This window comes from Eretmochelys imbricata, chromosome 1 (genome assembly GCF_965152235.1).
Source record: "Eretmochelys imbricata isolate rEreImb1 chromosome 1, rEreImb1.hap1, whole genome shotgun sequence".
NCBI lineage: Eukaryota > Metazoa > Chordata > Testudines > Cheloniidae > Eretmochelys > Eretmochelys imbricata.
This window is the reverse complement of record NC_135572.1, coordinates 130,500,261-130,514,414: the sequence shown is the minus strand read 5'-3', so window position 1 is coordinate 130,514,414 and position 14,154 is coordinate 130,500,261. Positions and strand designations below refer to the sequence as shown.

Here is a 14,154-nt window from a genome sequence, read left to right as displayed (position 1 = left end):
TTAAATGAAAAGTTGAAATTTTTCATAGAATGCAGAAAAATTTATCAGAGAAACCATTTTCCATCAAAATACAGTTTTGGTGGAAATTTTTTTAACCCACCCTCATTTAAGGCTTTCTTTACCCAAAATTAAAAAAAATAACTAGAAGAGGTCACAAGCCCATTTTTTCCACTTTAAATTTTACGTTTAACATCAAGTAACATCAACAAAATGATTACATTTTTATAACTAGGGTGACCAGACAGCAAAGGTGAAAAATCGGGACGGGGTGGGGGGGGTAATAGGAGCCTATATAAGAAAAAGACCCAAAAATCAGGACTGTCCCTATAAAATCAGGACATCTGATCACCCTACTTATAACAATTTTGGTATTCCACAGTATAATGTAAATGGCTCCATACTTATGTATATTCCTTTAACAAGTTGATATTATAACCAAATGGCTGTCATGGAATCTAGAGAAAGGCTCTGGGGAATGTGTTTTAATATAAAACACTGAGTACTTATAACTGTGTCAGTTTAGTTTTTACTGATGTTGTTTATAATATGGATAGGCTGAGAGAATTAGGAAATTCTAAAACAATGGTACCAGTTCTCCTCTTACTTGTATCAGTATCACATAGGTGTAACAACATTGACTTAATGTTTATACTGGTATAAGTGAAAAGAGAATCAAACCCAATCTTTCTAGTTATCTCTGAGGCTTGTATCTCTTTCATGGGTGACAATGATGTCCAAAGACATCTGCCACATTCAAACACTAACTTGAGAAGGATTTTCTATTCTAAGCTTCTCTTTGCAGTAACTGATAACTTTTAGAAATACTTCCTTTTGAACATCTTATGCACGGTTTTAGCTCAGAAGGATTTTTTTCTGAGAGTTCAGATTTTTTTAAAGTTACAGGAATGTAAAAGTGAAATTTTTGGTACTTTAAAAAAAGTGACCTTTTCTGACCTCAAATAACTCAAAAATGGATAAATGGTATAATCGGCTAGATTGACAGGATACTAGTAATCCATGACAAAATGTGGAAGAAATTAACAATTAAAATATACAGAGAAGGGTTAATAGTTTGACATTAGAAGACAGAAGTCACACAAAAATTGTGCTGAACAAACAAAAAGGAAGGTGCTTTGTATATTTGTTCAAAACATAGTGCAAGGATATTAACAAACTGATAACTACAGCTATGAAAAAATGGTTGAAGATCATTCTTCTTCAGCACTGGAGTTTTCAGGTCATTTTATCATGAAGTATAATTCAATTCCAAGACTCCGTGAGGCCTGAAATAGTTCAATTAAATTAGTAACTTTATGTTGCAGGATTCCGGGAACCAAGTTGTCCCTGGAAAAAAAACTTCTTCCTCCCCTTTGTGCAGTTGTTCAGGGAAGACATTGAGGCAGGACTGGAAACAGCAGGCCAGTCAGAATCCCCAGCAGGAGGGCAAGACACTGGTAAAAAAATGGCTGATTGGGAGACATAAAAGGGAGGGGCAGACACACTCTCTCTATTGTGCATACCTTTCCAATTTAGAAATACTTGGAGATGGTCGTAAGACAGACATTTTGCATCTAGTCTGAATTTTCCCAACATTTGGAGGTTTGTGTGTGAGGATTTTGGCCCCTGTCTGTATAATGTATCAGAATCAATCACAATTTGGGTGCAGATATGGACTTTTCTTTTAGTTCTGTTGTATTTGGATCTAGAGTTTTAGTCTGGGCCCATCTTGGGAAATAATGGTGATGCCTTCTCAAAATGCATATTATCAAGGTATTTGTCATTTTCATACCAAAAACTATAAGCACTGCGTAACAACATATTTTGAAGACAAGTTAGCCTCGCCCCTTCTTACCCCTTGGCACATCTGGTAAGCCATGGTTGAATGGGGTTTCCAAAGGCCCACCCGTGTTTGTGTTTATATCTGATATTCACTATCTGCCATTTCAACTGTACATGCTTCCAGGGATAGTTTGGATCAATAATGTCATATGAAATAGACATTTTGGACAGGAAAGTGACATGCGTGAAGCACCAAATAGAGGTTGCAGAATGGCATACACATTGGTAAGTGTCACTTACAATACAAGACAAGCTCAGTAAGGTGAATGCTGACACCAGCCCCAGGGGACAATATATACAACCTATAATAGAAACACTGTACCTCAATTCAAGATCATGGAAGACATCCTAACAGCACTAGTGCTTTGACAGAAGGCACAGCCCCACTGTTTGGCTTTTGATGTCTAACAAAAATCTGTCTCCCTAACTTTTAAATGCAGGGAATAAAAATGATCTCTCAGAGTGGGGTGACTTAGTTACTATTTCCTTTGCATGACACATGCCAACAGGCAGCTGGACATGAGTATGTATGTGTTCTTGGTTTTCCTTCCTCCCACTCCAGTTGGTATTTTGCATAATTATTTCCATGGAGGTTTTGAGGGTGTTCAACAATTCCATAGGCATCCAAACGTAGACATATTGACAAAGAGATTTTTTTTAACGTGACTTTAAAGCAGTAATGTGGCATTCACAAGACGGTCTTCTCATGTAAGATGTAAAGACTTGGATCCAGAAAATACCATGGAAAGAATGAGATCTAGTTAATGGCAAAATGAACACAATAACTATTTGTATGATGATAACCTCTCCTACTCCCTCTTTTTTATTATCATCATTGCAACTGAAATGGCCAATTTACAGAAAAGATAATATCTAAGATCTGAAAAGGCAAATAAGATTTGCATAAATAAATAAATTAGTTTAATCTTTAATTGTGAGATTTCTAAATAACTTTCAAATAATAACTGAGGCATATTATAAATGGGGCTTTCAGATGAGATGAGATATTTTAGTGCAATTGCCTGAAATATTTTATCATGTATAAAAATATAGCTTGACTAGTACCCACTTTTGAGACTGGCAGATATGGTAATGGGTCAGGAAAAGAGAAGAGAGCGACAAGAAACAGAAATGATAACACAATGTAAAGCAGAAAAACATAATACAGAAGAATCAGGCTACTCATCTCCCCATCTCATATTACACACAACAGACTAAATTCTGCATATGACATAGTGCTGTGTTCTTTATGTAGTCAATAAACTCTTTTCACAAGGAAACAGTCTTCCAACTTGTCACTTACTTATGGATCATATGATTATATGAAGCAATCTTGGCCATTTCTAAATAATATTCTTTTATCACTGGAATTGCTTCAACTTCTTCATCTTCTTAATAACACACTTTTGGCACATAATAAAGCAATAGAGTTCTATTTTTGGGAGATTTAGCTCACAGTGGAAAAAAATAAGGTGAATTTTTGCCTCCCATAGAGCAAATGACACCCACCCTAAGAAGATATTAAAAATAAAAACTGTTGATGGGATGTATTTCTACTAGGGCTAGTCAAAAATATTCTATCAAAAAAAAAATGACAGAAATTCTTCTTCTTCTTCTTCTTCTTCTTCATGAAACATGTCTGATTCTCATACAAAATTTCAATTTTTCATTGAAAAACTACATACCAAAACATTTTGGCCAAAAATGAGATATTGCAATTTAGAAATGCTGCCCTGATACTTCATGGGGCTTGTGGTTTGTTTTCCTCAGGTCCCCATTCTCCTTTATATGCCAGGCTCCCCAGCCAGACAATATGTTCTATGATGCACCATGGCCAGAGATTTTCATGATGCACTGGCTTCCCCCTCCAACAGGAATTGGCACATGAAATTGCAATCCCATTAGCAAGAATTTTTAATGAATCTGTAAACTCAGGGATTGTACCGTATGACTGGAGAATTGCTAACATAGTTCCTATTTTTAAGAAAGGGAAAAAATGTGATCCGGGTAACTACAGGCCTGTTAGTTTGACATCTGTAGTATGCAAGGTCTTGGAAAAAAATTTGAAGGAGAAAGTAGTTAAGGACATTGAGGTCAATAGTAAACGGGACAAAATACAACATGGTTTTACAAAAGGTAGATCGTGCCAAACCAACCTGAACTCCTTCTTTGAGAAAGTAACAGATTTTTTAGACAAAGGAAACACAGTGGATCTAATTTACCTAGATTTCATTGAGGCATTTGATACCGTGCCACATGGGGAATTATTTGTTAAATTGGAAAAGATGGGGATCAATATGCAAACTGAAAGGTGGATAAGGAATTGGTTAAAAGGGAGACTACAGCAGGTCATACTGAAAGGTGAACTGTCAGGCTGGAGGGAGGTTACCAGTGGAGTTCCTCAGGGATCGCTTTTGTGGCCAATCTTATTTAATCTTTTTATTACTGACCTCGGCACAAAAAGTGGGAGTGTGCTAATAAGGTTTGCGGATGATACAAAGCTGGGAGGTATTGCCAATTTAGAGAAGGACTGGGATATCATACAGGAGGATCTGGATAACCTTGTAAACTGGAGTAATAGTAATAGGATGAAATTTAATAGTCAGAAGTGTAAGGTTATGCATTTAGGGATTAATAACAAGAATTTTAGTTATAAGCTGGGGACGCATCAGTTAGAAGTAACGGAGGAGGAGAAGGTCCTTGGAGTATTGGTTGACCACAGGATGACTATGAGCCACCAATGTGATATGGCCGTGAAAAAAGCTAATGGAGTCTTGGGATGCATCAGGCGAGGTATTTCCAGTAGAGATAAGGAGGTGTTAGTACCGTTATACAGGGCAGTGGTGAGACCTCACCTGGAATACTGTGTGCAGTTCTGGTCTCCCATGTTTAAGAAGGATGAATTCAAACTGGAACACAGAGAAGGGCTACTAGGATGCTCCGAGGAATGGAAAACCTGTCTTATGAAGGGAGACTCAAAGAGCTTGGCTTGTTTAGCCTAACCAAAAGAAGGTTGAGGGGAGATATGATTGCGCTCTATAAATATAACAGAGGGATAAATACCGGAGAGGGAGAGGAAATATTTAAGCTCAGTACCAATGTGGACACAAGAACAAATGGATATAAACTGGCCATCGGGAAGTTTAGACTTGAAATTAGACGAAGGTTTCTAACCATCAGAGGACTGAAGTTCTGGAATAGCCTTCCAAGGGAAGCAGTGGGGGCAAAAGACCTATCTGGCTTCAAGATTAAACTCGATAAGTTTATGGAGGGGATGATACGATGGGATAACATGATTTTGGCAATTAGTTGATCTTTAACTATTCATGGTAAATAGGCCCAATGGCCTGTGATGGGATGTTAGATGGGTGAGATCTGAGTTACTAAAGAGAATTCTTTCCTGGGTATGTGGCTGGTGAATCTTGCCCATATGCTCAGGGTTCAGCTGATCACCATATTTGGGGTCGGGAAGGAATTTTCCTCCAGGGCAGATTGGCAGAGGCCCTGGGGGGGTTTCGCCTTCCTCTGTAGCGTGGGGCACGGGTCACTTGCTGGAGGATTCTCTGCACCTTGAAGTCTTTAAACCATGATTTGAGGACTTCAATAGCTCAGACATAGGTGAGAGGTTTATCGCAGGAGTGGGTGAGTGAGATTCTGTGGCCTGCATTGTGCAGGAGGTCAGACTAGATGATCACAATGGTCCCGTCTATGAATCTATGAATCTAAGAGAGGGGAGTATGATGCATGGAAAATGTAATCAGGCCTGGGACCTTGCATGTAGAAGAGAATGGGAAGGAGCAAGAAGTAGATACCCAGGCAACATTTCCAAATGAAACTATTTTGTTCTGGGGGCTTGACTAAATAACTTGTCTCTGGGTTCAGCCAGAATTCTCCAGTATTGAGTTTCTGCCAGAAAATCAAAATTTTCCATGGTATTTATTTTTCCTGAACAGCACTTATTTCTACCCTATTATGTCTCTCTGCGTATGTGTGTGTAAACTGTGGTATTCACTTCTGAGTCAGACTTCAAAAAGGATCAAGTAGTGTGTGGAAGCAAGGTGGAGGATCATTCAACTGAGAAGTCCTAGAGAAAAGGAGTATGAGTGCCATGATGTGCCTGGAGAAAAGTTGTGGATTATGCTGTTTTGACAGTGATAAAATTTAGTCTCCAGTTCAGTAATGTACTTTACCAGATGAGTAGTCCCACTGACTTTGGTCAGCTTGGTGAATCAGTGCCACAGTCCACAGAAATGAGGAATTTAGATATGACAGTGATGAGGATGGGGTTGAATTAATGGATAAATAAAGTCAGTTCTTGAACCTGCCTTGCTGGTACAAAAAACGTCTTAACTATCTTTTTGAGTGTCCCCTACACAGAAGACATCCTCCTCTCAACATCAAATATAGAGGGTGTGTCTAAGGCAACCCTAGGCACTGTCAAACCCTGTCCATGGGAATGGCCTTACGAGATATGTCTATACTGCACAAAACAAAACAAAACAAAACCCACAGCAGTGAGTCTATTTTTAGCCCACCACAGGGCTAAAAATAGCTGTGTAGCTGTTCCTGCTCAGGCTGGAACCTAGGCTTTGAAACCTGGCGAAGGTGTGTGTGTGGGGGGGTGGTATACGTACTGTCTTTGTTAGGTATAGCTTACTCCCCACTGAACACATCTTTTTGATGGTTCATTGCAGGAAAAGGCTTTGGCTTCACCATCTTCTGACCCTGTTTTGGGACACAGTACTCACTCCTGGAAATAAGGAGCCCTTACCCACTCCAAAACCCCTCCCTCACCCTTTGCATACAGAATGTAGTACAAATTGTTAATCCAAAACTAGATGCACTGAGAGGATTTCCTAGAAAACCCAGTAATTTGATGAAATAAGAATCCAGGTGGGGGATCTGTACGAAACCATAATATTCCCAGAGGACATGATTAAGAAATCTATTCTAGCCATGAATGAAGTGATCAAAGATGGGGAGAAAAAACCTGAAAAATAAAGTTCAGAGGGATGTTTTAAATTGATTAAAAGTAATTCTCCAAATGCAAAATCAAGTGGAATAATTTCCATTAGAATCACTCCAGTGTTTATCCTAGTTATAACAAGCCATTTCAGTTGCAGAATAAATAATTTTGCTGTTCTCTGTTGAAAGCTACAAAGAAACAGGAATCAATTTTATATCATAAACCCATAATCATTCTATTTCTGGATTGTTAATCCTTCTCCAAGAAAAACGAAAAAAGATTTCATCAAGATTAGAAGTGTGGTTTCAGGAACTTGGTTGTGGAGTGTTGATTATTGCACCCAGCTTTGGGGGACATGTCTGAATAAATCATGAGCATTCAGAGAATATTACTGATGTGCAGAGTAGGAGTGAAGAAGTACAGTTTGATATGAAAGATCAAGCTGATGAAAAATTATTTGAGGTCCTGAGACTGACATGGCATTAACTGACATGACATGGACTCTTTGTTTTTTGAGGACTGCTGCACCTCTTCACTGATGGGAACCTGTAAAAAGGGGACAGAGAGGGTTGTGGGGGGAGTACTCCTGGGAAAAAAATAGCTGCTTGCTATTGGTCTCTGGTTAAGGAGGCCCCAGATCCAGACAAGGGAAAGGAAGGGCGTAAACGGGGAAATTAATTCCTTGCTTTAACTGGAGGGCCGGGAGGGTGGCTAGAGACAGTTTCTGTTTGTTTAGGTGCATTTGGACTTGGTAAAGAGAAACTGGTCTTTGTTTATTTTATTTTCTTTGAGTAGCTGTAGACAAAGGATCCACCCCTGATTGTTTTATTTTCCTAACACTGATATCAGAATTTTTGTTTTCCTTTCCCTGTCTTGTATTTGGACCTGCCTTGATGGTCTTACCTCAGCTCCACCCCGGGTGGCTGGCAGTGTTGTTGCCCATAACTACTAGTAATCTATGTGTTTCTGAATCTACTCATAAGTTCTTATTTCAGGACAAGGCTTCTTTCTCTTAGTGTTATATTTATAAATATATGGGGTCAAACTTTGCCATCAGATCATGTGTGGGCAGCTCTCATTGACTTCAATAGTAGCTGCTTGCTCTCATCCGAGGCAGAATTTGGCCTTATATACATACATTTGTACCAAAGAGCTGTTCCTGAAAAGTTTTCTAAAAATGTATTTGAATACACTCCCCTCTTCTGTCAGACGGTTTCTTGGTAATATTTTCCATTTAAAACTCACTCCCTTTGTTAATCGATAAGAAGAAATATTGCTTCCAGTAGGGCTAACTTACTGCAGCATGATGGTAGAGTAAGCATGCTAGCAGTGAAATACCTTTGAAAAAAGATAAGGTAGGAAAAGATAGATGGTGATTGGAAGGAGATAATGTAACTTATCAAGAAAAGCACACTGAAATTTTTCCATCTATTTATCTAGATACCCTGCTCACCTGTAATCAAAGCTTCTTTTTTTTTTTTTTTTTTTTACATTTGTGAGCTGCAAGACGCATTAAAAAGCTTTTCTATTTAAACACAAACCAGTATTCACCACTTTTGCGGCATGTGAAGTTAGTCAAACATGCAGTTTCTTTATTCTTTTTTGAACATATTTTTCAACTAGACTAAAAATAAAGCTATAGAGAGGCCTCAAAAATAAAGAAAACAGTTTATTTTATGTAATAAATCATATAAAAGGCATGGATGAATTGTAGTTTTCTTCCTAAAATGTCTCTTGGTAGCAAGTCTATTGTTATCCTTTCCATAATCCCTTATAATGCAGTAAATTCATCTGGTACCTATATGTAGGTTAGATGCTAGCAAGGCATAAGAATGAGACAAATAAATTGAATAGAGTTTATCCTGTATCACTTGTATCTAATCTCTTCTTTCCATAGCAAAATGGCCTCATTCTGTCAATTGCAGTCGTTCCTGGCCTACCATCAAACACAATGAATTTTATCCTTGCTTTGATAGGGTTCTTTAATGCATCCTTTTCTATCACAGCACTGTATGAGGGGTCTGATTTGATCTCTTGCTATTTTGATCTATTCTGAGAAATGTGCAATGGTGGTTCATTTTATGGGAATAATAAAAATGGAAATGATGCTGAGATTTGTAATCTGCTTTCAAGTGCATATTTTATTACAAGTTGCCATTTCCCTCCAATTTTTAGGTATCCAGGCACTGTAGCATCTGTTCAAAATATATAATTGACAAAAGGAGCAAATTGCCAAAACAGCTTTTGGTGACATTCTGTGGGCTCTGAAATGTTACTCAGCAATATATTGTGTGAGCCCCAGCTTGTATTTTATTAGGAGACTCTGAGTCTCCACCGGAAGGGAATATTTGAGATGCATCCAAATGCTTAAACAATGGATAACCCCATTGAAACAGTATCTTCTCTGCCATCTGTTGAATTTAAAAATTGGTTTACATTTTTATTTTCATTTAACAGTTACAAGTTCCAGGTTAGCATAACAGTTCTACTAGAAGAACCATTTTACTGTAATCCTGCAAAGCCTATCGTTATTCCTTCTTTTCTCTTCTTTTCTATAAAATTAAATTTAACATACAAATAATCTCACTGCCGGTCATTTCTATGTGATAGACAACCCACTGTACATAAAATAAGAATTGGTCCAAACATTTGCTTCCAGCTCTAAATTGAACCTGAACAGAATCATTGTTGAGCTCTGCAAATATTTTAAAAAATTAAACATATATATAAATACCAAATTAAAGTATTATAATATGGTCTAACACTCTGTGAACTTGGAGGATGGGTGAAAGAAATATCTAAGACTACTTCAAGCACTGGCATCAGTACCTCTTATCAAAACCACTGCTAAAGACACTGACATCAATAAACCAATATGAGGATGTCCATAAATTATGTAACACGTGTTTTTTGTGTGATGATAAGGATCCACCCACTGCCTTGTAATACTGAACAAACATGCAAAATTAAGGATCCCCTCACCCGCCCCTTAATGTGTTAAATAATTAATGGACGGCCCTCATTTAAAGTGATTATTTTAAAGGTTAATACATCTTTTGTGAACAGCCACAGATGAGACGATTCAGACTCTCTTAACTAGCTAGAAAAAAAGTGGCCAGAAAAAAAAGTGATATCTGTTCCATCGGAAAAGTTGCTATTTTGACATTTTGTTTCATCCCAAATAGGATGAAAGTCAAAATTTTGATTTTTTTTTCATAAGACTGAAATTCTGAGAAAAACCCCAAATCCTTTTGGAGACATATTTTTTTTTTCATTTTGACACTTTTCATTTGTTAAAACGAAATGCTTGAAGTCCACCAGTGGCCAGTTTTATTTGAATGTTCGTTGAATCAGTTAGTCAGGGCACAGAAGGGTGATAAGAAAGTTGGTGGTTAGGTATTGAAGATAGGACTGACTGTCTGACATTAATAAATAATAAATAAATAAATACAGGAACACCTTAGGATGGCAGATAGGGGGAGGAGGCTTGGGTGGGAGTGAGGTGTGGAAGGTGGAGGAGGGGGCCCCTTTCTGCTCCCTGAAGCATCTTTCGACCACGTGGAAGCACTTTGTAATGGTGGTGGTATCACCATCTGTGGTTGCCTGCCAGCACTCTGAAGAGCATTCCCAGTCACAAATGCACAAAGGTGAATTTGGTCCTGCCTGAAGAGGAGGCACCCAGCAGTGCTGGGGCGGGGGAGGGGCACCAAGGTCCCTACCCCAGAGCCACTAGCCTTACCAAAATCTTCCTAGTATCCGTCCCCCTTAGGATCCTCCCAAACACCTCATTCACTGTGGCTTCTTCACTGAAACCGATGCCAGAGCAGATGAGAGAAAAATCTCTGTGTAGAATTATTCTATGAGAAGCAGACCCAGAAACATGAACAGACTCTAATGGTGCATCAGGCTGTCTGCAAAATCAGTTGTTTTTTCCTTATTAGTTGGAGCAAAGCAAGTAAAAGGGCAGGGGGCATTGGGACAATTTTTATAGTGAGGGTGCTGAAAGCCATTGAACAAAACTGTGAGCTCTCACTTGCTATTATTACTCAATGCCTAGGGGTGCTGCTGCATCCCCAGCATCCCTGGTTCCAGTACACTTGTTAAGTGGGGGGAGGTGTGTCTCCTCACACAACTCCTCTCAATTTCCAGTCCATCCCCAAGGGGACCTAATGCTCATAAATACTTTGAGCTGTGTCCTCCTCTCCCTCCTCACCAGCCATGATCTCAGTGTCTTCCACCAGGCTGGTTTTGTCTGCCGCACTGCACTAATGAGGTGCTTTGAATACGTTCTGGACGGAAGGCAGGAAAGGTGTGTTACAGCTAACTGATAATGCTAGCCACATATCCTTTGTCACCTGTCAGTAACAAAAATGGTCTGACCACCCTTTCTGCTGCTGCAGCAACAGCACACTCTTCCTTAAGGTGGAAAGAGGAAGTGCAGACCAGCCCAATTTGGAGGCTGGTATCTGTCTGTGCTTCCCTGGGCCCATGGGCATAAATTGCTACCAGTGCATTTCTCTGCTCTTACAGATGCCCCACTTGCTGGTAAAAGGTTCAACTTGGCAACCATTTCCTGTTTCATGAGGTGGCAGACATGCTTTGTGAGTTTAAGCTGATGAATAATTACTGCCTCACAGTCACACAACAGTGGCATTGGCACCAACAGAGCTGTGGGGATGATGAATCTTTCTTTCTTTCTTTCTTTCTTTCTTTCTTTCTTTTGTAAAATTCTACCCTCATTGTTGCAAAAATAACATTCTAGATGTGAAGAGAGTGTCGCTAAGCATTGTTGTATTACTAAGTCTTCAGACAGACATCTCCAGTGCTTCTCCTGCTGCTCAGTGCATTTTCAATCTTCAGTTGAATGAAAACTGACCAGAGTCTTGTCAATTTCTACTGCTGATGATCAGAATCATGATCAATTTCACTCTCCTGTTACTTGAAATACTAATGTTGGTAAAAGGAAAGCCACTAGAGTTAGTTGCTAGAGAATACTAAAAAATGGGGTATGAGAAAGAGGTAAGTATTGCAGACACTGTGCACACAGAAAGGTGAGCAAGTGAGGGCAGAGAAACATACCCCAGTCTCAGCATCCAGGAAGCTGGGGAGACATAGACAAGTGGAGATCCTTCCCTCTAACTAGAAATGAGCAGATCCAGTTCAGTGGGACTTCACCCTTGCCAGTTCTAATAGGTGAGCCATGGTGGAGCATGGGTCTTCTGTGGTTTATTTGTGGTTTGCTCTTATGATCCCCATCAGAAGTAGCAACATTTTGCTGGTGTATGAAGTGATTCCTGTGTTGTTCAACTATACTGTTCATAGATTATAGAGTGCTTTGGAATCCTTTGGGATGAACAGTATTATTACAATGTTATTTTTAAAATTGTTCATTTTATTCTTCTTCTGTCTTCCAGGCCTCATGAATTTCCCCCCTGGATATAAAGTAAGGTGAAACATACTTATGTCCTCTCTGAAAAACTGCTTTTCTCCAAAGCAAATATTTACTCCTAAAAGTTTCATGTTTCACATTCCACAAATCTGTCAAAATATGATTGACATTTTCATGCAAGTGGTACAGATGATTTTTTTTTTTAACCACAGCTATAAGGGAGACACACTTAATTCCTGATCTTACAACTTGTGTTTCTCAGGTTGTCTGGACATGGCTGGGGCAGGAGTGATCATGAATTGAAATTTTCTGGTCCAGATTCTTCAATCCCTTAAGGCTGCATTGTCCATTTTAACTAGCTAGTGGAGGATTCTTCCAGCATAGTGAAATCCTCCAGTGGTTTAGGATCAGCATAATGGCAGCTATGCATCACTTGTTCCTGGTCCTGAGTATAGGAGTATAGCAAAAGGAAATGGCCATTGCCCCTAGATGACCCCACATGTTAGAGGAGCCCCCTGATCCATTAGCAACAGTTGCAAAATATTGGAGCCCTGTAACCTTCAGAGAATCTGTCCTCTGTCCTGTCTCCAGGTGAGAGGGCATTGGGCTGGATGTTCAGGTGCTGAGCACACACAATGGGAGCTAGATTTTCAAAAGAGTTCATCGCCCATTTAGGCACCTAAATAAGAGCCAGATTTTGCAAAGTGTTCAGCACCCATCAGCAACTGTTGTGATATATCCATATGTTTGGAAAGAACTGATTATTTTGAAAGGCTGATTATTTTGATGCCTAACTGGGAGCTGAGATCTTTTCAAAATCTGGCCCATCACACTTTTACAACTTCTAGCATCAGAACAAATAATGAAACGTTGGGTGCTACGGTTTACGGACCTCACACTGAGAATGTACTCTAATCTCTAGATGTCCACCTCTATTACTAGTATCTGAGCACCTCACAACACCACTGTACTGCTATTCCCATTTTAGAGATGAGGAGCTGAGGTATAGAGAGACTATGTGACCTACCTACACTCCATGATGGAGCAAGGAATTGAACCTAAATCTCCAAAGTCCCAGACCAGCATGACTAGAACTTATTTCCTCTCTATATGTTAGACATAAGAGAGGTAGGTAGCGCTGGAGGGGAACCAAAAATGTCAGGTTCAAAAAGAATAAGTCCTTCCAAAATGTATAATAAATTTGAAATATGGTTTTCATCTGATTTGTGGAAAGTGTTTTCAGTAAAAACACCTTCCTGAGTAATGACTGAGAACAAATTAACATCCACTTAAAGTTTGGACAGACATGTTTTTACATATGCATGGCAAAGAAAGACTTTTCCAATGTTAATGTGACTCCAAATTGACATTGACATTTTAGTGTAGAAAACTTAGCTCATTCGTTCCTATGTCTTATGTAAATGGCTGTGCAGACTTTTATGAAATCTAGTGTTCTACAAAATGTTACAGAACTGACTGTGTTAAAAGCTCTAATTTTTATATTTTGAAAGGACTAGAGTGGTACAAAATATACAGTAATTCTTTGTATACCTAGAGCTAAGTAATAGTTATAAACTTTTCCTATGTGAAAGGCCAGACTCACAGTCATTTTCAAAGGTCAGTTCTTTACACAGACTAAGCATCAGCCATTGATTTCACTGGCAGTTTGGCTTGGGTGAGGACTGCAGAATTAAGTCGTGGAGCCCCAGATCCAAACCTACTCAAGTCAATGGAAGTCTTGCCATTGACCGGAATGGGTTTTCATTTGGGTCATTAGAAAAGGAGACTAGTCTTTGGGTTAAGGCACTGGATGAGAGCTTGGGAGATCGGGGTTCAATTCCCAACATCCACTGACTTTCTGTGACCTTGGGTAATTTGCTTGCTCTCTCTGTAAGCCTCAATTCTCCATCTGTAATATGGGGACAATAATACTTACGTTCTCTCTCTGTCCTGTCTATTT

At 39.1% G+C, this 14,154-nt stretch overlaps 1 protein-coding gene across 2 annotated transcripts in view; it reads left to right on the top strand.

The window, feature by feature from the left end:
• Positions 1-14,154, top strand: part of NLGN4X (neuroligin 4 X-linked) — a 161,104-nt gene that overhangs the window by 96,416 nt on the left and 50,534 nt on the right. The window lies entirely within an intron of this gene.